The following is a 20,807-nucleotide window of genomic DNA, read 5'->3' as shown; positions in this document are numbered from 1 at the left end:
CAGCAGATACTACAATTAATTTATGCAACTATATTGCACAAAAGTCACTAGTTCACTCACATTTCCTGGCATTGGGGGATTTTAATTTTCATATCAATGACCCCAAGTGTTTTCCGGCCTCCAAATTAATCTCCTCACTTGGAGTTGCAAACTTAGCACAAATAATGTTGGGTCCCACCCACAGGGCAGGCCACACTTTAGATTTAATTTTCTCCAATATTCAGGATATTTCAGCAGAGGAGCCTCAACCAGTGGTCTGGTCAGACCACTATCTGAATCCTTTCTCAGCTAAATTGGCCACTTTTAGCCAGGCAAGAGGCAAGCAGCCTTTTATGAAGAGAAAGTGGACTAATCTATCAGCTGATACCTTAGGCCCTATTTTAGACAAGGCTCCACCTTCCCTCACCTTAGACCCAAATGTTGATGCTCTTGCAATGAACCAGTGGATTGCCTCAGCGGTGGAAGCGGTCGCTCCAGCAAAAATAATGCTGTTGCGTAGACAATCTCCCTCAGCACCATGGTTTTCAGAGGCGCTGAAAGAAGAAAAAAAGAGCTGTAAAAGATTGGAACGACAATGGAGACATAAATACTGCGATATAGCAAAGTCTAGCTATAAAAGTGCCTTTAAAAATTTACATAAATCCCTAAAAATGGCTAAAAGTAACTTTTTTGCTTCCTGTATTCAGACAGTGGAGAAGTGTGGCTCAGTGGTTGGAGGCGGCAGACCTGGAGCTGGGATCGACCGTGGACCAGGGTTCGATTCCCCGCCTCAGCGGGTCTCGGGCTCAAAATTCCACGGCCTCGACAATTCTCGCTCCGGTGCCTACTCGAATCACGGGGTCTCACTCTGCAACTCTGGGCAATAGCTTGCTTAATCTCCACAACGGCCCCTCGCGGCGGGATGCCTGGCTTTCACCCTGTGGACACCCTGCCGGGGCCTCTCACAGGGGAATAACAGGACGGGTTCCCTAGGCAAGCGCCAGGATGCCCTTTGGGTGACAGGTTGCGCTATATAAATACACCTACATTTACATTTACAGCTGACCAGTCAAGCAAAGAAGTCTTCAAGGTAGTCCAATCTTTTATTAACCAAAAGCAATTGAGACGGAAGTAACCTCGATGCCGGCTCTGTGCGAAGATATTTCTAACTTTTTTAACAATAAAATCGTAAAGGTGTATGACACATTCTCTGTCCCTGTCACGAAAGTGAAGTCAGACTTCTCTCCAACCACTGCTCGGGTTCAGTCGCTTTCCTGCTTTCGATCAATCATGCAGCAGGAGGCGCTGGCTGAGATTGATAAATGGAAATCTGGGGCGCCGGATGATCCATGCCCCCCAAAATGTGGAAAATGATCTCACCTTTTGTGCTAGACACTCTCATTCATATCTGGAACACTTCTCCGGAGACCGGAATCTTCCCCGATTGTTGGAAGCATGCTACTTTGCTACCATTGAAAACGAAACCAAATGGAGACTCAGATGATCTTAGCAACCTCAGGCCAATTTCGCTCTTACCCGCGCTGGGGAAAGTGCTAAAGAAGCTAGTACAACGACAATTGAATTGCTATATCGAAAGCAATGCGATTTTGCATGAAACACAGTCAGGCTTTCGGCCTGGTTTCAGCACCGAGACCGCCCTCATAGAGGTGGCGGAATCAGTTAGATGGACATTAGATTCAGGGGCATCAGCTATGCTGGTGCTCCTAGATCTATCTGCAGCTTTTGACACGGTCGATCATGTCAGGCTGCTGCAGAGACTGGAAAATATTGGTCTGGGCGAGAAGGTGCGTGCTTGGGTGCAGTCTTATCTGAGCGCTCGATCGCAAAAAGTCGCCCTTCGCCCATTTTTGTCCAAACCTAAACCTCTCTGGTGTGGTGTTCTCCAGGGCTCTGCTTTAAGCCCTCTGCTTTTTAATGTGTATCTAGCCCCTCTTTTTACCTTAATAGCCAACTGGGGGGTCAAAGCAATTTCATACGCGAACGACACACAGTTGGTATTTTCTTACCGAGAGCAGACAGTGGAGGCCTTTGGTAATTTTAAGGGGTGTCTCTGTGACATCGCTATTTCGATGAATAAGAATAAATTGAAACTAAATGCAGGGAAAACTGAAGTGGTCTTCTTTGGGAATGGGCCTGCCCCCTCGTCTGATCTTTAGTGGCCTACCGAAATAGGGCCCCGCCCCCGCCCCTCCCCAGCACCAGTGCCAAAAATCTGGGGTAAGATGGGTTGATGACCTCTCCTTCTCTGCTCATATCCAACAGGTTACTGCGGGGTGCTTTACTAAACTCAGAAATCTTCGAAAGTTCTTGGACCTATTGCCGGAAAACTGTTGTAAACTAGTAGTTCATGCCACTGTAACATCCAGGCTGGACTATGCGAATGGTCTCTATCTTGGTTTGCCTGAATACGCGACCCAGCGACTACAGATTGTGCAGAACGCGGCTGCAAGGCTGATTAAACATATTCCTTTCAGACATCATATCTCCCCGCATCTGCGCAGTCTGCACTGGTTGCCTGTGGCAACCAGGATTGGATTTAAAGCCCTGACACTGGCCTATCGGGCACTGCAGGGTAAGTGCCCAAACTATCTTGAATCTAGACTTCCCCGTTATAGGCAGGCACGTTCATTGAACTTGCTCTCTGTTCCCTGATTTGCTAAGTCTCGCCTCGGGGGCAGAGCTTTTTCGGTGAGAACTACAAAATTGTGGAACGCCCTTCCACTTTTCATTCGTAATGCAAATTCTGAATCAGTCTTCAGGAAACAGCTAAAGACTTGTTTTTTTTAATCATTAATCTGTTTTAATGTTATCTTGTTATTACTCAGTTTATCGCCATGCTTACAAATCGCCGGGACACCTCCTTGTGAGGTCGCTGTTGCGCTATATAAACTTCAGTATTATTATTATTATTATTATTATAAACAAGCTATATACTATAGATGTGGTTAAAGATATATGAATAACTACAAATTTTGTTCTGCTGCACAGGTAGAATGTAATACATGTGGAGTTGTAGGCCATTTCATGAGAATCTGTGAAAATTTAAAAGAAGGTTTTCAATTATTATTGTATGAGACACGGGAGACCTCACTGTAAAAATGTAAAATGCTGTGCAGACAGTGAGAGTTAATCAGTAAGTGCCTGGGTGCAATAAACCCACAAAAAACTGCTTAGTTCAAGAAATGGAGATACAATTACAAATGGGTTAAGCTTTGATACTCACTTTAATATCTAGAGATAGTGTTGATAAAAAAAGGCTTCAACAAAAATGCTGTTGCCACTGATGTTTGTGCCATTTTGGTATGGAGGAACAAGAATAGATTCTGAATGATATTTTGATAGATAGATACATATTAAAGGTCACAGCGTGTGTGGAAATATATATATATTTCAAAAGTATGATTGGTTGTCATTAGATGGCACCTCCAGGTTTATTCAGGAATTACATTCAGACAAGGACACACAAATCAGATTCAAACATGTTGTCATTGTGTACGTTTATGTGGGCTTTACTTACCTGCGCTTGTGTTTTCCTGGCATCAGGATGTTCTTGGCATTGAGAACTTGACTCCCTGAGGTGGGGCTGCATCTTTGGGCTCTGTAACTCCAGCACTTGGTTCAAGGAATGAGCCACAGAGTGACATGGCCACTCTGGACTACAGGTCCCACAATCCCTTCTGGGACCTACAGCTAGCTTCAAAATGTGCTACTTAACCCCTTCCATGCTCATGACGGAACTGTTCCGTCATGAGCGTCGGTTGGCCTGTGCTTATGACGGAACCGTTCCATCATGGTTCCATTGGTTCTTTGGAACCTTCAGCACCGCAGCGGAATTCAGGCAGCGCTGAAGGGGTTAAGGAGCCCCGCTGTCCTAAGGAATAGGGCTGCACTGGCATGTGCTTGCTTTTTTCTGGCACAGGATACTCTGAGAATTGAGAACATGACTCCCTGAGGCGGGGGTTTCATCTTTGGGCACTACAACCCCAGCACTTGACTCAAGGGGTGATCCACTGAATGACCATGCTGGTGGGTACAACAGGTCCAACAATCCCTTGTCAGACCTACAGCTGGCTTCAATCAGTGTTACATAAGGAGCATCACTGTCCCACAGGATGTGCTCAGGTGATGTCTAGGCCAAAAGCGAGCCTCTCCTGTGCCCATCGGTGACAGGAAGAGGCAGGGCAGGGTCAGCCCCCTTGCCTCCAGCCCAACGAAATGGCAATACCGGTAAGCGCATTATACCAGCTGGGGATGAGAAGTTCTTTTTATCTTATCCGAGTTTAATAAAGCAAGTGGGGGAGGAATCTACTTTAATTGGATCAAACATCTTCAGCTCCCATGGGAAAACATTACCCCTAAACAGCTGGGCAGCAAGTAAGGCTTTGAAACCTAAGACTAGCCCAAAAAGGGCAAAAAGGTGAACATTCAAAAGTTGGTGACATTGCCTACGCTTTTCCCCAACTTCTTCCAGAATGCACTTTTAAGTTTTGGTTTAACAAAATATCCCACTTATGCTGAGTTCGAGCTATGAAGACTTTCACAGTTCAAAGAATACAGTGACCTTTTGGCTAAAAAGAAAAACTGGCTAGAGGTCAGACTTATCGTTCAAAATTCTGTTGACTAGAAATACTTCCTAGCTGGGAAATGGTAACAAGGAGACCAAGGGCGACTGCCCGTTAGTTCAAATCACTCATGGTGGTAAGGTCACATTTGCACTTCTTTGAAACTCTATTTCAGCCACGTGGAGGCATCCCGGTGATACCCCTGGGGTATTTCTATAGATCCCTGCGTTAGCGCCAGGGCATCAGCGCTAATACCACTGCCTATCCACTTAAAAACAGCCTCATGTATAACATCCCCAAAACAAAGGTCTTTGAAGTCCTGACCACTTTAGAAGACATTGATAGACAACACTTAAAAGTGCAACCAGCATGTGATGAAACAGATTACTTGAGTTTAATTTAGGCTTCTTCTCACACTCCAGATTACAGACAGATGTGGGCTCGCTAAATCTACCTTCATGATCAAGATTTGAGGCTTAGTGCATGTAACCAGCCCCAGTTTTCTGAAAACCCACTGGTAACTCCTCCCAATATGCACACAGTGAGTACCATTAGTATAATTTCCTGGAACATTGCGGGGGCTCGCACAAATAGAATAACCTCCGATTGGATAAGGCTAATAAATCAATATGAAATAATATGCTCTCACGAAACCTTGCTAACCACAGCTTTCCATATACATGCTTTTTTGTGCCTCCTTCCATTCCTGCAACTCCATCTAAGGCTGTTAGAGTGCGAGGAGGGCTTGCTAAGTTCTTTTCTGTAAAAGTAATGGATTTAAAAGCAAGGAAAAATTGGTTCACATCAATTTCTTGGTTTCTCTATTACTATTCCCTGCAGTCTTTGATATGCTTTTTGATTGTTTTTATTCTAACATCTTTAATCACTCGACTAGGGACACTTTTGACCAATTGGAAGAATTTCTGGCTGACTTTTGCAACTTATCTAAACGTCCTGGTCATATCATTTGGGTTGGGGACTTTAACATCAGCCCCTGTAAATTGTCTGTTACACGTATTTGTGAATTGTGTAAGGAATGGAATGTCAATGAAAATCACTTTACTCACTCTGTCTATGGGGATGCACTTAATGGTTTGCTGATGAAGTTTGACCTCGTTTTTGCGAGCGAACCCCGTAGCCTAAATAACCCCACAGTCCCTAAGTCTATAGAAAATTGTGCTGGTAGCTCTATAGGCCACATCCTGCTATCTACTGAATTATTGCTCTACTTAACTGGCTTATAGGTCCTTGGAAGCTGTATAAGGGATCATAACCCACTCTTTATTACCTAGGGCTCCCTTATCTAAATGCCAAAGCCCAAAAGTGCAGACAATTTGGAAATCTCATGGAATGATTGCTTAAAATTAAAATGGAAGAAAATCGACCCTGTTACATTTGCTATTGTTAGCAATTCTACTGCTGCCATTATGTCTTATTTGACTGATGGGGTGGGGCCTGGATACATTAACTCTGCCTTTGTTAGCATTTGTAGGTCTATTTAAAGAAAATCTCACAATTACAGGTGCCCCCAGAGAGCTGGCACCCTTCCTCTGGTTTAACACTGGTCACTCAGCGGCCCATAAGAAACCATTGGTTGCACTGAAGAGTCACTCACGGGACTGATTATAAATTGAAACTTGAGGAAAGGAAAAGGGAAATTAGGTTGAAAGCGTTCTTCAAATGGCTGGGTCTTTGATGGATAGCTCTGCATTCTGAGATGTGATTACCTTGCCTTTTATCAAGGAAATTGCTGCCCTTAACTTAGGGCCGTTTGTATCATCATAACCATTTGCGATTTCTAAATAGCGATTTTTAAGGAATCGCTTTTTAGAAATCGCAAAATGGTATGTATGTAGGAAATCACTTCTTTTTAGCGATTCCTTAACATTCCTAAATTGCGATTAGCAAATTGCTAATCGCAAATTTCCCAATCATTTCTATGGGCCAGGAGGCCCATAGGAATGAAGGGGAAATTTGCGATTAGCAATTTGCTAATGGCAATTTAGGAATATTTTCAAGGGTGCAGGGGTGTCACAAGAACACCCTGCTACACCCCTGAAAATGACATGTGTGGGCATATGGCGCACATACATGCCCTAAGGGCATGTATGTGCGTCATATGGACGATTTGGATTTTAAATAAATTGCTTTTTTAAAAGAATTCGCAACTTACCACCAACTAGAAGTTGGTGCTAATTTGCGAATCCTTATGGGCATTTTTGAATTAATTTTCCTTTGATACATTGCATTTAAGGAATCGCACAATTTGCGATTCCTTAAGTGCAATCGCAAAATAAGGAAAGGCAATTTTTGCGATTCCTTATTTTGCTGCCAAAATATGTCATACATACCATTTAGCAAATTAGCATTCGCAAAGATCGAAATTCTGCGAATTTCGGCCTTTGCAAATGCTAATTTGCTTGAAACATATGGCCCTTAGACACTAATATTGTAGTAGACACATGGGTGTCCCACTATACTAAGAATTTCTCCCCAGTAGAGTTACCACCCAAACAGGGGACAACTGATTCCCCGGCAATAGCAGCAGCAAGTGATCTCCGAAACCCAATTAATATTGATGAAGTTATGACAGCCATTAATAAATGTATCCCTGGTAAGGCGCGGGTCCAGATGGCATCTCTGCACACATTTTTAAGTCCAACACGCTTTTATGGGCCCCATTACTAAGAGATGTATTTAGGGCAGTAACTTAGGGCACCATCCCTGACTCCTGGAAAACCGCCGTATTGGTCACAACATTTAAAAAAGGGTACAGTTCACAACCGTCATAATATAGGAAATTTCACTCATCGATATAAGCGCAAAGATTTTGGGTTTAGTCTTATTGACCTACCTAAAAAAATGGGCTTCTTTAAATAACGTCCCTTCCAACACCCAATTCGGTTTAAGACCTGGCTGAGGGACAATTGAGCAATGTTTAAATCTTTATTTAATTTTGGGAAAGTACACAAGGGCAAAAAATGAATCTGTGCGCCTAGCTTTTATAGACTTGGGGAGTGCATTTGACCTTGTGAATCAAAATAAACTGCAGGATCTAATGGGAGGGATGGGTGTAGAGCCAGAACTGTTATACCCTATTCATCATTTACATCAAGATCTGTTAGTAAGGGTGCTTTTTGTCCCTTTGAGCACAGGTTCCATCTGAATTACGTCTACCTGGGGTGTCAGGCAGGGGTGTGTCCTGGACCTGTTCATTTTCCTTTTATATATTAATGGGATGAATAAAATAAACTTCTGATAGAAGAAGGGAAGGATGTACGGCATATGGGAAATAAGTTGGTCTCAATTTTATTATACGAGGACAATGCAGAACTGATTGCCTGCACAGCAAACGGGCTCCAGATTCTTATGGATTTATTCTTGGCATTTATGAAGGACCTGGATCTTCAAGTTAACTAATCAAAGTCCTTCATAATGATGTGCGGCCAACCCAGCACCAAGTCTCAGAATTTTAGCATGGGGAACCATATTTTAGCAAAGGTAAAAAATAATTTATCTAGGAATTCTTTTTAACCAGTCACTAAGTTGGGCTCCTCTTCTAACATTAAGCCACCAGTGTTTTAATAGACATAGAGAAGCAATATTTAGATTTGCTAGAAAGCTGCAGAACAAACTAATAATAGAAATGTTAAACTTGTATAGGAGCAAATGTACTTCCTTCAGTAGGCATTTATATGGTGCTGTGCAATGGGGTTTTAGAAGGGCAGGGATTCTCAAAATAGCAGAAAACAGCTTTACCCGTAGATTGCTTTTCATTCCAATTGGTACAGCCACCTTAATATATCACAAAAGAACTAGGCCTGACATATCTGGAAGATCTGATTGGTCTTGTCCTCTTATTATTCTGGTCAAAACATGGGCTACACCTGAGAATGCTTTGACCAGAACTTGTATAGCTGAATGCCTATCAGTAGACACAGCCACTCAGATGCCATTTTTATTTACGTAAAATACACGTTTAAGTCTTTAGGCCAAAAGGATCTGTGGGTTAACTCCTCTGTGATTCGGCCCAAACACAAACTGCTTGTCAAACAATCTTACATGAACCATTATATGAATATTCATTTGAAAGTGCCCAGGTTAAGAATTGAATTGTCAGGTGTTCGTGTGTCCTCACAACAAGCAGCATTGAGCCTTATCTAGGGTGGATAGAGAATCCCACACATCAATACCGGCTAACTATCTTTAGTCTGGGAACATTGCATTTTAAATCTGCCTTACCCATAGCAGGAGTTTGGAAAAGGGATCTCCTGCCTTGTCAGTGTGATGGGATTTCAAAACAGAGCACTTGTCACTATATTTTGCACTTTATATTCAGTGCAGAGACACACCTTCGTAGTACTAATTTTACGCAAATCAAATTTTAGAAACTACAAGAAGGGGCTCATATTCCTGCCGTCCCTAGGGACGGGGATTTGTATTTTTGATTATTACATTTGATAAAATGTGCCTTTTATATTCAGCGCCAATATGGAAATTAATGTAAAACTTTAACAGATGAACTGTAAATTGGTTTGTTCTGTTCTGATCCATGTTTTTGTTCACAAGGGAATTTGCTGTAGAACTTCCAATATTGCCCCGTATGTTTTTATTCTTCCTGTTATGCTTTTATGGTCCTTGGCCGAATAAAGATTATTTGAATTTTGAGTACCTTCACACGAATTTGTAAGAAATGATAGTGTTTTTTTATGATACGTTGAGTAAACTGGCGGAATTTGAGGTGAATAATAAGGTTAATCAGGATGCACTCTCTTTTAATCATACAATTGAAATATCTTCCTATGAGTACACATGGGTAGGATATATTGAAAGGAGATTGTGAACAGGGGGTAATAGAAATTACAGAACATTCTTTGTGCTTGTCACATAATGTGGTTACTTTAAAAGCTGATAGTAATCAGCTAATGATGTATACTTTTTCCAGAGTCCTATTAAGGTAGTTTGGGTTCCTGGGTATCTGCTACCTCCAATAGATGTGATGACTGAAACAATGACTAATGTATATGCCTCTTTGAACCTTGATCTTTGGCCAGCATATCATAAGGTAGTCCAGGCCAAGGATTCAAGGCATTTGACTGTACTTGTAACTCCAAATAGGATCAAGTACTATATTTTATTTTGACTTGTGTCATTGACATCTGTGTCCTACAATAGATGATTGAAGATTAGAGAGGTATTAACGTTGTGTTACCTTTTAAAGATAATGTATTTGGAGGTGGGAGAGACTGAGAAAACCATGCCAAGAGGATGGATGAAGTATTGAAAAACATAAGGGATTGCAGAGAAAAACAGAAACATATATGCTGGGTTTCCATAAATGGATTTTCTTGAGCATATCATTTCAAGTGGCAGTATAGCAACAAAGCATGGTTTGACAGAATCCATTGAAGGAGCTCATGTGCTAGAAAATAGGGACACATATATTTTGTTCATGGGAATGGTAGAGTTCTATTTGAAAATTGTGGAAAGATTTGCAACTGTGCCAGAACCTTTGCTAAGACTTCTCAAGAAGGTGTGATTTTTTTGGGGGAGTCCGGATCAACAGCAAGCCTAAATGAATATCAAATAAGCACTATTTAAAGTCCCATTAGTAAAGTTGTTTCTACTTTGTCACAGTGGCTGCAGTAATTGTGAAATTGAAGCAGTTCTAACTCAGACAAGACAAAGAAAGGGTTATGCATTTGCATTTTTCTTTTGTGCTCTAGGAACTGACAAACAGAGTAACTCAATTAAAATCCTGCCCTCTTGATATAACTCCATAAAAAATTTGTTGTCCACAAATTTTTATTTTTCATTTGTGTTTTTGGATCATAAGAGAAGTAATTTAGCTTGGGTAGACATTGCTGATCCGGGACACCTTTTCTGGATGACATTTTCAAAAATGGCAGATGTGTTGCAGTGATGATGTAATATTTCAGGAACCATGAGACCGATATACTTCACTTTGATGTCAAAACATAGGTTTGGGGTTTCAAGTAGAGACTTATAGAGACAGAAAATAACCCCTCAGAGCAATTTTCTAAAATGTTGGCTAGAATAGAGAAACAAGAGAATTATATTGAAATGAAACAAATAATACTGGTTTTTATCATGTGGAAAAGTACCCAACCACTGGATAAAGAACATCAAATTCTACTGCATTGCTCATAAAAATGTCAGCTACAACATTGAACAAACTATAATCGCAGAAAAAATGGCTGGATAGGCTGGCCTTCAAGCTGAGCCACACATTTTGGAATTTTTTAGAGCTGTGCATATACTGTTGCTTAGTTTGCGACTGGAGATGGTATAACTGGTAAAAACCCAACCTTTTTCAGAGGGGCAGCATTTTGGTAGCTCAGAGCATGAATTCTAACCCACGTTGGAACTGGCTTTTCTTTATCTTTCATTCCGCACTGAATAAACAATATGATAAATTCCATTAAATCAGCTTTGCAGACCGCAGCATCAGGTAGAAGAAGATCCATGTCCTCAGTCACTTTTAAATTCTGGTAGACTGGGACGTGATCATGGCTTGTAGTGATTTTGCACACTTTGGCAATACAATTGGGTTTTAGGATTGCAGTGTTGTTTGTTTATGCCTACAGCTGACACAGCTTGTTTTCCAGCAGCTACTTCATTGGTACAGCCTTGAAAAAGCACCATGGCAGTATAATGTATGTTGGATGTTCTAGACAAAGAAGAGCTGTCTTCAAAATCAAAAATATCAAAAGCAGAAATTGTAAATCCTTCCCTGAAAAAGTGACATGGAAGTGGAGTGCTGTCAGATTCACAAAGTATTACAGCATGAGCGGCTAACAAGTTCCTGCTCCATACTATGTAATTATAACTTGTTGATATACCAATCCTGTTCTTTGAAGTGATTAGCTCCATAGTTCTGCACTTGTTATAGATTGCGTGGGCAGTCATCATGTGTAGTGGAGTTTTCTTATTGCTGTGATGTAATTCATAAAACATGATTTGGAAAAAACATTACATTTGCACGGCATAAGACGGTCGGTTTATGGGATTGTCTTCCACTTCTTCGCTTATATCTTCAAAACCATCATCAATGTTGTCGGTTTCTGTTTCGTACCCAAGGACTTTAGTTTGCAACAGTTTTGCTTTCCTGATATTAAACAATATTGTAAAAATTGTTAAGACAAAATCAGGCATTCTTGTTGACTCCATTGATTTGCAGAGCTCTATGGCATCACAGAATGTGTCATTAAGTCCAAATTCAAAATCTTCCAAATCAAAGGCCAATGAAAGATCAATGAATGCTAGGTAGATCTTCCCCTTTTTGATATTAACATATTTCCCCAATTAATATATTCAAACTGAGACTCTACTCTATTGTCCCAATTCCGGAGCGGAAGCCATATTGTAGATCCGATATTTTACCTTGCAATTTAACCCAGTCCTGCAATCTATTCAATATTATACGACCTGCTATCTTTGCTAAAGAATCAAGCAAGGAGATCAGCCTATAGCATGCTGGATATAGGTGTTCTCCCTTTTTGTAAATAGGTACTGTGAGAAGCTGGCCTTGTATATGAAGTCCACTAATGTAAGTGGGCACCTTGCACCAGTCCGTACTACCCTGATGGTGATTTAAGAAGTCTAAGACAACCTTAGAAAGCTATCCAAGTGGTAGCTGGGGAGAGCAGCCTTCTGGTTTAGTCTTAAAGGAGTAGAAAGCAGCTTGTTTTACCAGAATGTAATCTTATAGTATAGATTAAATGAAAAAAAAACACACAACGTATTTATAAAAATATGTATGTATTATATAACTCTATCTTGTACGTAACAGTATCTTCCACATGGAGATAAACACAAAGCACATAATACTTTTCCAGAGAAATCACAGTAAATAGCACTAATACACAGTGGGCAACAGGGGTGGCCACACCATATACTAAATAAGTGGTATAAGAACCACGACTCTAGTCCGTACAATGTCGAGAGGATGTAGAATTGCTGGGGACCCACAGATCCACCCAAGGTAAGTGGAAACGGACCCCACGGAGAGCGTGTGCAGTGAGTGAACCAGACCGCATACAAGTCTATGTGCAAGTTGCAGTTAGATTTTTAAAGAATAGGGACCCTGAAGAAACCCCATGGAAGACAGAAGGTTGGAGAGCCACCCCACCGTGGATACCATATTGCCAAAGTTACCTATCCCAGGGAAGCCAGGTGCATATGTGTGTAGTGGCGTCAGAAACAGCCGTCAAACCCAAATGGAGGACTTCAGGAAAGTGCCGCTGCTGAAAGAGGAGAAAGTGTCCGGAGGAATCCAAACATGAATTCTTGAAGAGGAGTACCTGAAAACAGTGGAGACAGAGTCTATGTTACTCAGGGGTGACCAGGAAGGTGAATGACCTCCAATGACAGGTGCTTCAGGAATGATCAAGAGGACATTGACTCTGCAGCCGTAAGGACCAGGCGATGCTGAGGATGACCAGGACCCAGATGCCTGCTGTCACACGAAGGATGGCGAGTGCTGAGGGATCGGTGTACGGCAGGAGTACCAACAAGCCTTGACAAATGCACCCCATGCAGGAAGTCAAGAAGGTGCATGGTTGGGACCAGTAAAGGTCCAAGAGGCTCATCACAAGCACGGGTGTCAGGGAAGGCCCCGAGCAATCAGGGGAGCCCAAAAGAAACAAGTGTGACCTTCAAGTGAACCCACAGGCCAGAGGTACTGGAGTTGCGAGAGGACCTCAAGCAGCTCACCAAAAGATGCAGGCCACGATGCACACAATGCAGTGTGGCTAAAGATTCTGGTCACTGGAGGTGCTCGAGGTTGGGACTACTGGGAGCTTGAAGATCTTCTTGTGAAGACAACAACAAGCCGTTACACCTGCAAAGGAAATGAGGTACTCCTGGGTTCGGTTATTGCAACCCACAAGAGGACTACTGGCCTCAAACTTGGTGAGAGGGTAGAGCAGGCCTCTGGAGCTGTGGAAAACCACCAACTGTGATGCAGAGCCGACAGAGGTGGGAGGAGCTCAGGATCTGCAGACCAGTCAACTTAGTTGTGGTGCCTGCAAATGGAGGGGAGTGACTCCGTCACTCCAAGGGAGTTCACTTGGGTTGTCTTTGATGCTTCACAGGCCTTGGAAGGTTCCGGTATGATGCATAGGCACAGACGATGCAGCAGACTGGAAGGGTGATGAAGTCAGGCCCAAACAAAGTCCAGAGTGCCCAGAAGGTAGAAGTGCACTGGTGTGGGATCTGAATCCTACCCCATGACGACTCTAAAGACCAACACCCAGGTAAGCCCTTAAGTACCCTAGGGAAAGGGTTGGGAAGATTCAGGGGACCATACCAGGGGAGGGTCTGGACAGGGGGGAGTTTACTCCCATGTCCTTTGTCCAGTTCCGCACCGGAGCAGGAGCAAACGGCTCCCAGGACTGGTTTGAACTGGAATATCCACAGGAATACCAAATGTGCCCTCTCATGTAGACTTTCGGGCACTCCCACCCAGCCCTAATAAACTAAATTCTGCCTGGTAGGTGGTCACAGCTCCCTATGACAGTATGCCTATTGTTCTACTTCCCCTGATCGAGCTTGGCTCAGCAGCAGGAGGGCAGAAATGTGTCTCTGGTCGGCAGCAACCATTTTGTGCAGTAAGGCACTAGAAGGCTGGTACCGGGAACACTGAGAGCCTAATGGTGGGCTGTTCCAGTACTTGGAATCATACTTTCCAGTTCACTTATGGTGTGGGTAAGCATGGGCAGAAAATCCGTTCCGCTCGCGGATTTTGCGGATTTTCGGTAAATTCGCAATCCGCGAATGCTCGCGAATTTACCGAAAATCCGCAAATTCGCACGCAGCGGATTTTTTTTTCTTGGTGATACAATTTTGCGGCGCGTGGCGTTCACTTACCGTCATTCAGCGTTTGCCGAGTTGTTTTTCTCGATATATTGCGAGTGCTGCGCCATTTTGGATCTTGCTCCGAGATCCCGCGGGAGTTTGGCGACCGCGATTACGTCATCGCGCTCGCCACCTTGCACAGCGAGAGTTTGTCAATGCGAGTATGCTGTGATCACGTATCGCGAGAGTTCGCAATCCCGAACCCGTACATGCGGCGGGCAGCAACAATCTCGCACTCGTGAAAATACAAAATTTGCAATTCTGCAAAAGAAATCCACCAGCAAGCAGCATAAACCTTCTGAAAATGATGATTTTTATCAGAATAACTCCTCAAGTTGATATTTGCCTGCACTTTTTTTTGCAAGGAGTCCATTTTTTGGGGGGGGGTGGGAGGAAGGAATGCCCCACAGTCTCCAACTTCCTGTTCCTGTCCAGCAGGCTCCTCCCAGTGCTTTCTTCATGTGCTGGTCACTTTCATTCGGATTCTTCACCTGGAAGGATTACTTTTTGTGGATGCTGCTGGATATTTGGATTTGAGGCCTTTTTGACTTTCTTTGGATCACTTTTGGATTAGAAATTTCAAAAGTAAGTTTGTTTGGGGCATTACAGTTGCTGCAAATACAATTTTGTAATTTTCGATTTTTGGGCTGTTGTTTGGGCCTTTTGCCCAGGGGTACTCAGTGGTGGGTGGACTGAGTCTTTCTGTGGGGTCTCTTTAATAAAAACATCATGGAGGGCCAGGATGGCTTGGGATTGTGCTGATTTTTCTGTGATTTTCGTTTTTTTGGGCTGTTGTTGTGGCCTTTTCACCAGGGGTTTTGAGTGGTGCATGTGCCTAGTCTTTCTGTGGGGTGTCTTGAATTTAAACATCATGGAGGGCCTGGATGGCATGGGATTGTGCTGATTTTTCTGTGTTTTTCGATTTTTTTGGGTGTTCATGGGGACAGGCCATGTGGGTGGGGGCCATTTTGAGTGCTGCTACAGGCCCTGGCCATGTGCTGGGAGGGAGGGGGCCATTTTGAATGCAGGCAGTGTTCTTAGGTCTGCAACCATTTTGCCTAGCTTTCAACCTTTATGCCCAGGGGTAGTGAGTGGTGCATAGGCCTAGTCTTTCTGTGGGGTGTCTTGAATTTAAACATCATGGAGGGCTTGGGATTGTGCTGATTTTTCTGTGATTTTCGTTTTTTTGGGCTGTTGTTGTGGCCTTTTCACCAGGGGTAGTGAGTGGTGCATGTGCCTAGTCTTTCTGTGGGGTGTCTTGAATTTAAAAATCATGGAGGGCCTGGATGGCATGGGATTGTGCTGATTTTTCTGTGTTTTTCGATTTTTTGGGGTGTTCATGGAGACAGGCCATGTGGGTGGGGGCCATTTTGAGTGCTGCTACAGGCCCTGGCCATGTGCTGGGAGGGAGGGGGCCATTTTGAATGCAGGCAGTGTTCTTAGGTCTGCAACCATTTTGCCTAGCTTTCAACCTTAATGCCCAGGGGTAGTGAGTGGTGCATAGGCCTAGTCTTTCTGTGGGGTGTCTTGAATTTAAACATCATGGAGGGCTTGGGATTGTGCTGATTTTTCTGTGATTTTCATTTTTTTGGGCTGTTGTTGTGGCCTTTTCACCAGGGGTAGTGAGTGGTGCATGTGCCTAGTCTTTCTGTGGGGTGTCTTGAATTTAAACATCATGGAGGGCCTGGATGGCATGGGATTGTGCTGATTTTTCTGTGTTTGTCGATTTTTTGGGGTGTTCATGGGGACAGGCCATGTGGGTGGGGGCCATTTTGAGTGCTGCTACAGGCCCTGGCCATGTGCTGGGAGGGAGGGGGCCATTTTGAATGCAGGCAGTGTTCTTAGGTCTGCAACCATTTTGCCTAGCTTTCAACCTTTATGCCCAGGGGTAGTGAGTGGTGCATAGGCCTAGTCTTTCTGTGGGGTGTCTTGAATTTAAACATCATAGAGGGCTTGGGATTGTGCTGATTTTTCTGTGATTTTCGTTTTTTTGGGCTGTTGTTGTGGCCTTTTCACCAGGGGTAGTGAGTGGTGCATGTGCCTAGTCTTTCTGTGGGGTGTCTTGAATTTAAACATCATGGAGGGCCTGGATGGCATGGGATTGTGCTGATTTTTCTGTGTTTTTCGATTTTTTGGGGTGTTCATGGGGACAGGCCATGTGGGTGGGGGCCATTTTGAGTGCTGCTACAGGCCCTGGCCATGTGCTGGGAGGGAGGGGGCCATTTTGAATGCAGGCAGTGTTCTTAGGTCTGCAACCATTTTGCCTAGCTTTCAACCTTTATGCCCAGGGGTAGTGAGTGGTGCATAGGCCTAGTCTTTCTGTGGGGTGTCTTGAATTTAAACATCATGGAGGGCTTGTGCTGATTTTTCTGTGATTTTCGTTTTTTTGGGCTGTTGTTGTGGCCTTTTCACCAGGGGTAGTGAGTGGTGAATGTGCCTAGTCTTTCTGTGGGGTGTCTTGAATTTAAACATCATGGAGGGCCTGGATGGCGTGGGATTGTGCTGATTTTTCTGTGTTTTTTCGATTTTTTGGGGTGTTCATGGGGACAGGCCATATGGGTGGGGGCCATTTTGAGTGCTGCTACAGGCCCTGGCCATGTGCTGGGAGGGGGGGGGGCATTTTGAATGCAGGCAGTGTTCTTAGGTCTGCAACCATTTTGCCTAGCTTTCAACCTTTATGCCCAGGGGTAGTGAGTGGTGCATAGGCCTCGTCTTTCTGTGGGGTGTCTTGAATTTAAACATCATGGAAGGCTTGGGATTGTGCTGATTTTTCTGTGATTTTCGTTTTTTTGGGCTGTTGTTGTGGCCTTTTCACCAGGGGTAGTGAGTGGTGCATGTGCCTAGTCTTTCTGTGGGGTGTCTTGAATTTAAACATCATGGAGGGCCTGGATGGCATGGGATTGTGCTGATTTTTCTGTGTTTTTCGATTTTTTGGGGTGTTCATGGGGACAGGCCATGTGGGTGGGGGCCATTTTGAGTGCTGCTACAGGCCCTGGCCATGTGCTGGGAGGGAGGGGGCCATTTTGAATGCAGGCAGTGTTCTTAGGTCTGCAACCATTTTGCCTAGCTTTCAACCTTTATGCCCAGGGGTAGTGAGTGGTGCATAGGCCTAGTCTTTCTGTGGGGTGTCTTGAATTTAAACATCATGGAGGGCTTGTGCTGATTTTTCTGTGATTTTCGTTTTTTTGGGCTGTTGTTGTGGCCTTTTCACCAGGGGTAGTGAGTGGTGAATGTGCCTAGTCTTTCTGTGGGGTGTCTTGAATTTAAACATCATGGAGGGCCTGGATGGCGTGGGATTGTGCTGATTTTTCTGTGTTTTTTCGATTTTTTGGGGTGTTCATGGGGACAGGCCATATGGGTGGGGGCCATTTTGAGTGCTGCTACAGGCCCTGGCCATGTGCTGGGAGGGGGGGGGGGGCATTTTGAATGCAGGCAGTGTTCTTAGGTCTGCAACCATTTTGCCTAGCTTTCAACCTTTATGCCCAGGGGTAGTGAGTGGTGCATAGGCCTCGTCTTTCTGTGGGGTGTCTTGAATTTAAACATCATGGAAGGCTTGGGATTGTGCTGATTTTTCTGTGATTTTTGTTTTTTTGGGCTGTTGTTGTGGCCTTTTCACCAGGGGTAGTGAGTGGTGCATGTGCCTAGTCTTTCTGTGGGGTGTCTTGAATTTAAACATCATGGATGGCATGGGATGGTGCTGATTTTTCTGTGTTTTTTGATTTTTTTGGGGTGTGTAACTGAACTGATGTTCCTCTGTCTTCCATTGCTTTTAGGTGCACAAGACTCAAGAGAACCACCAGTGCCAGGAAGAAGTCCTGCAGCGGTGTGTGTGTGCAGCATAACGTCACGCGACGTCACGTCTGGCCACAGACAACTCTGCAACTCGTGCAACTGCGGCCTGCTGTTCTGACCTGCTCTGAAGAAGATGGCCCCAAAAAAAGTTCCCCGTAGCTCCTCTAGCAAGAAAGTGGCCAGTAAGGAGCAGAAGAAGCAAGTTACCAAGGAGACTGGTGTGCCGCCCGCCACATTTTTTGGGAGTAAAAAAAAAAGTACGCCTGCAGCAGCAGCGGGATCTGCTGGGGACCAAGCTGGGAGCAGCACCCCCGCTCCATTGGGCTCAGTGCCACCACCACCACCACGCCAACTTAAGTCCAAGCCCTTTAGTGCTGCAGAGGCACTTAGTCTAGTTGTTCAATCACCATCGACCAGTGATGTTGGCTCATCGCAAGAAAGTAGCAGCAATGTCCCTCAATCAACACAGGTTGTTGTAACTCATCTGACGAGTGTTGAACAACCACAGCCGCAACAACAACCACATGTGCAAGTACAAGCCCAAGTACTTGTGGAAGGAGAGGCAGCTCAAGGAGATGCGCAAGCAGAGGTGCATGGAGGGTCACAAGTGCCCACAATAGTTGTTCCTCCAGAAGTAGGGGCACATCAGGAAATCGACAATCAAGCCGAGGTATCATTTGAGGAAGCCACTCCTCCTGATCATTCATTGTCTTCCTCATCCCTAGCAAGGAAAAGATCTAGGGTGGCGTCTACATCTTCTTCAAGCACACCTCCTTCTGATGATATGGATCAAAATTGGGAACCAGCACCACTGCCGTCTGAGAGTGAGGCACACCATGATCTGACAAAGGTAGTTAAGCGTAAAAGGAAGCTCGTCCAACGTCTCATAGTTATGGAGTGTGATGAGGCTCAACAAGAAGTGGCAGATACTGCTGCTGATGAAGACTCTCACGACAACGACCCAGTCATCATAAAGGTCACTGCAGCCCCAGCGGGCATGCAGCAAACAGACATTTTGACCCTAGCCCAAGAAGCTGCTGAGCGTGATGATGTTGTCGACGAGGAGGCAATGGAAGAAACACCACAGTCATTGGAGTTAACTAGTACACCAACACGTACCGCTTCCATATTTCTTCCTCGCCTGAAGGGACCTCCATCCACCTCAACCTCAATTAGTGGTGGTGAAAGTGCAAAACGTACTAAAGTTCAGCAATCCACATCCTCCACTTCATCTGGCATTAGCAGCAGGACCACCACCGCCAGTATCGCCGCCTCCTCCGGCCCCCAAAGACATTTCAAGTCAGCAGTTTGGGACTTCTTTAGTGTTTGCCCAAAAAAGGAAAACCTCGCCATTTGTAGCATTTGTAAGCATGCAGTTAGTCGTGGTAAGTTTGGTACCAACTATGGTACCGGAGGCCAGAGAGGTCATCTTGAGAGACAGCACGCTGTCCAATGGTTTGCGCACCTAAAGGAGATCAAGGAAACCCAAAGTGCAAGTCAAGAAAACGTTGATGTTTCATCTGATGATGACGAGGAGGAAGAAGACGTGTCAAACACTTCACTTACACCCAGTACCCCTGTCAGCAGCACACCCCATGTGAGCCACACTAAGAGAGTGGGAGACAGTGAGACACCAATGCGAAAAAGTTCATCAGCGAGCGTAACTGGGTCGAAGAAGTCATCATCATCCCGTAAATGCTTGGTCCAGGGCAACATTAGAGCCATGTTGTTTACAGAAGCGCCATATGACCGCAACCACCCACTGACGCGTCTGTATAATGCTAAGCTAGCTAAAATGCTAGCTCTGGACCTTCTCCCTTTTTCTCTTGTGTGAAGGGATTGGTTTTCTAGAATTAGTGGCAGCGCTCTGCCCTAAATGGAAGGTTCCTAGCCGGTTCTATTTTGCCAGAGTTGCGGTTCCAGCACTACATGAAGATGTGCTGGAGGTGATTGGGGCAGCTTTGCAGAAGAGTGCTGTTCACACTATACATCTGACAACAGACATGTGGACCAGTGGCGCAGGCGCTGATTACATGTGCATCACTGCACACTGGGTCTCTTTTTCAGGGGTTAAAGCAAAGCTAAACGCAAGTGTTGACCCGGACCAAGTTTTTAAAGCTGATCAGAAACATGCAACACTAGCCATGTTTGGCTTGGAGAAACGTCACACAGCACAAAACATTTTGGATGAGTTTAACACAAATGTCCTTCACTGGCTGTCCCCAAAAAAACGCCAGATTGGTTATGTTTCCATGGATAATGGCGCCAATGTAGTTAAGGCCATGGAGCTGGGTGACTATTTCAGAGTGCCGTGTTTGGCGCACTGCATAAACCTGGTTGTTAAAAAATTCTTGAGTGATAAAGACAGTCCAGCGTGCGAGGTAGTGGACACCTGCCGAAAAATATGCAACCATTTCAGCCATTCTTTTAAGGCCCGGAAGCATCTGAGGAGCCTGCTACATGAACGTCGAATGCCAGTGAAAGCACTCATCCAGGAGGTGGCAACACGTTGGAACTCAACCTTCTACATGCTTGAGCGTCTGTATGAGCAGTATGAGGTACTCGATCAGTATT

This window comes from Lissotriton vulgaris, chromosome 8 (assembly GCF_964263255.1).
Source record: "Lissotriton vulgaris chromosome 8, aLisVul1.2, whole genome shotgun sequence".
Taxonomy (NCBI): domain Eukaryota; kingdom Metazoa; phylum Chordata; class Amphibia; order Caudata; family Salamandridae; genus Lissotriton; species Lissotriton vulgaris.
The sequence above is the reverse complement of the archived record's forward strand: the minus strand, read 5'-3'. Positions refer to the sequence as shown.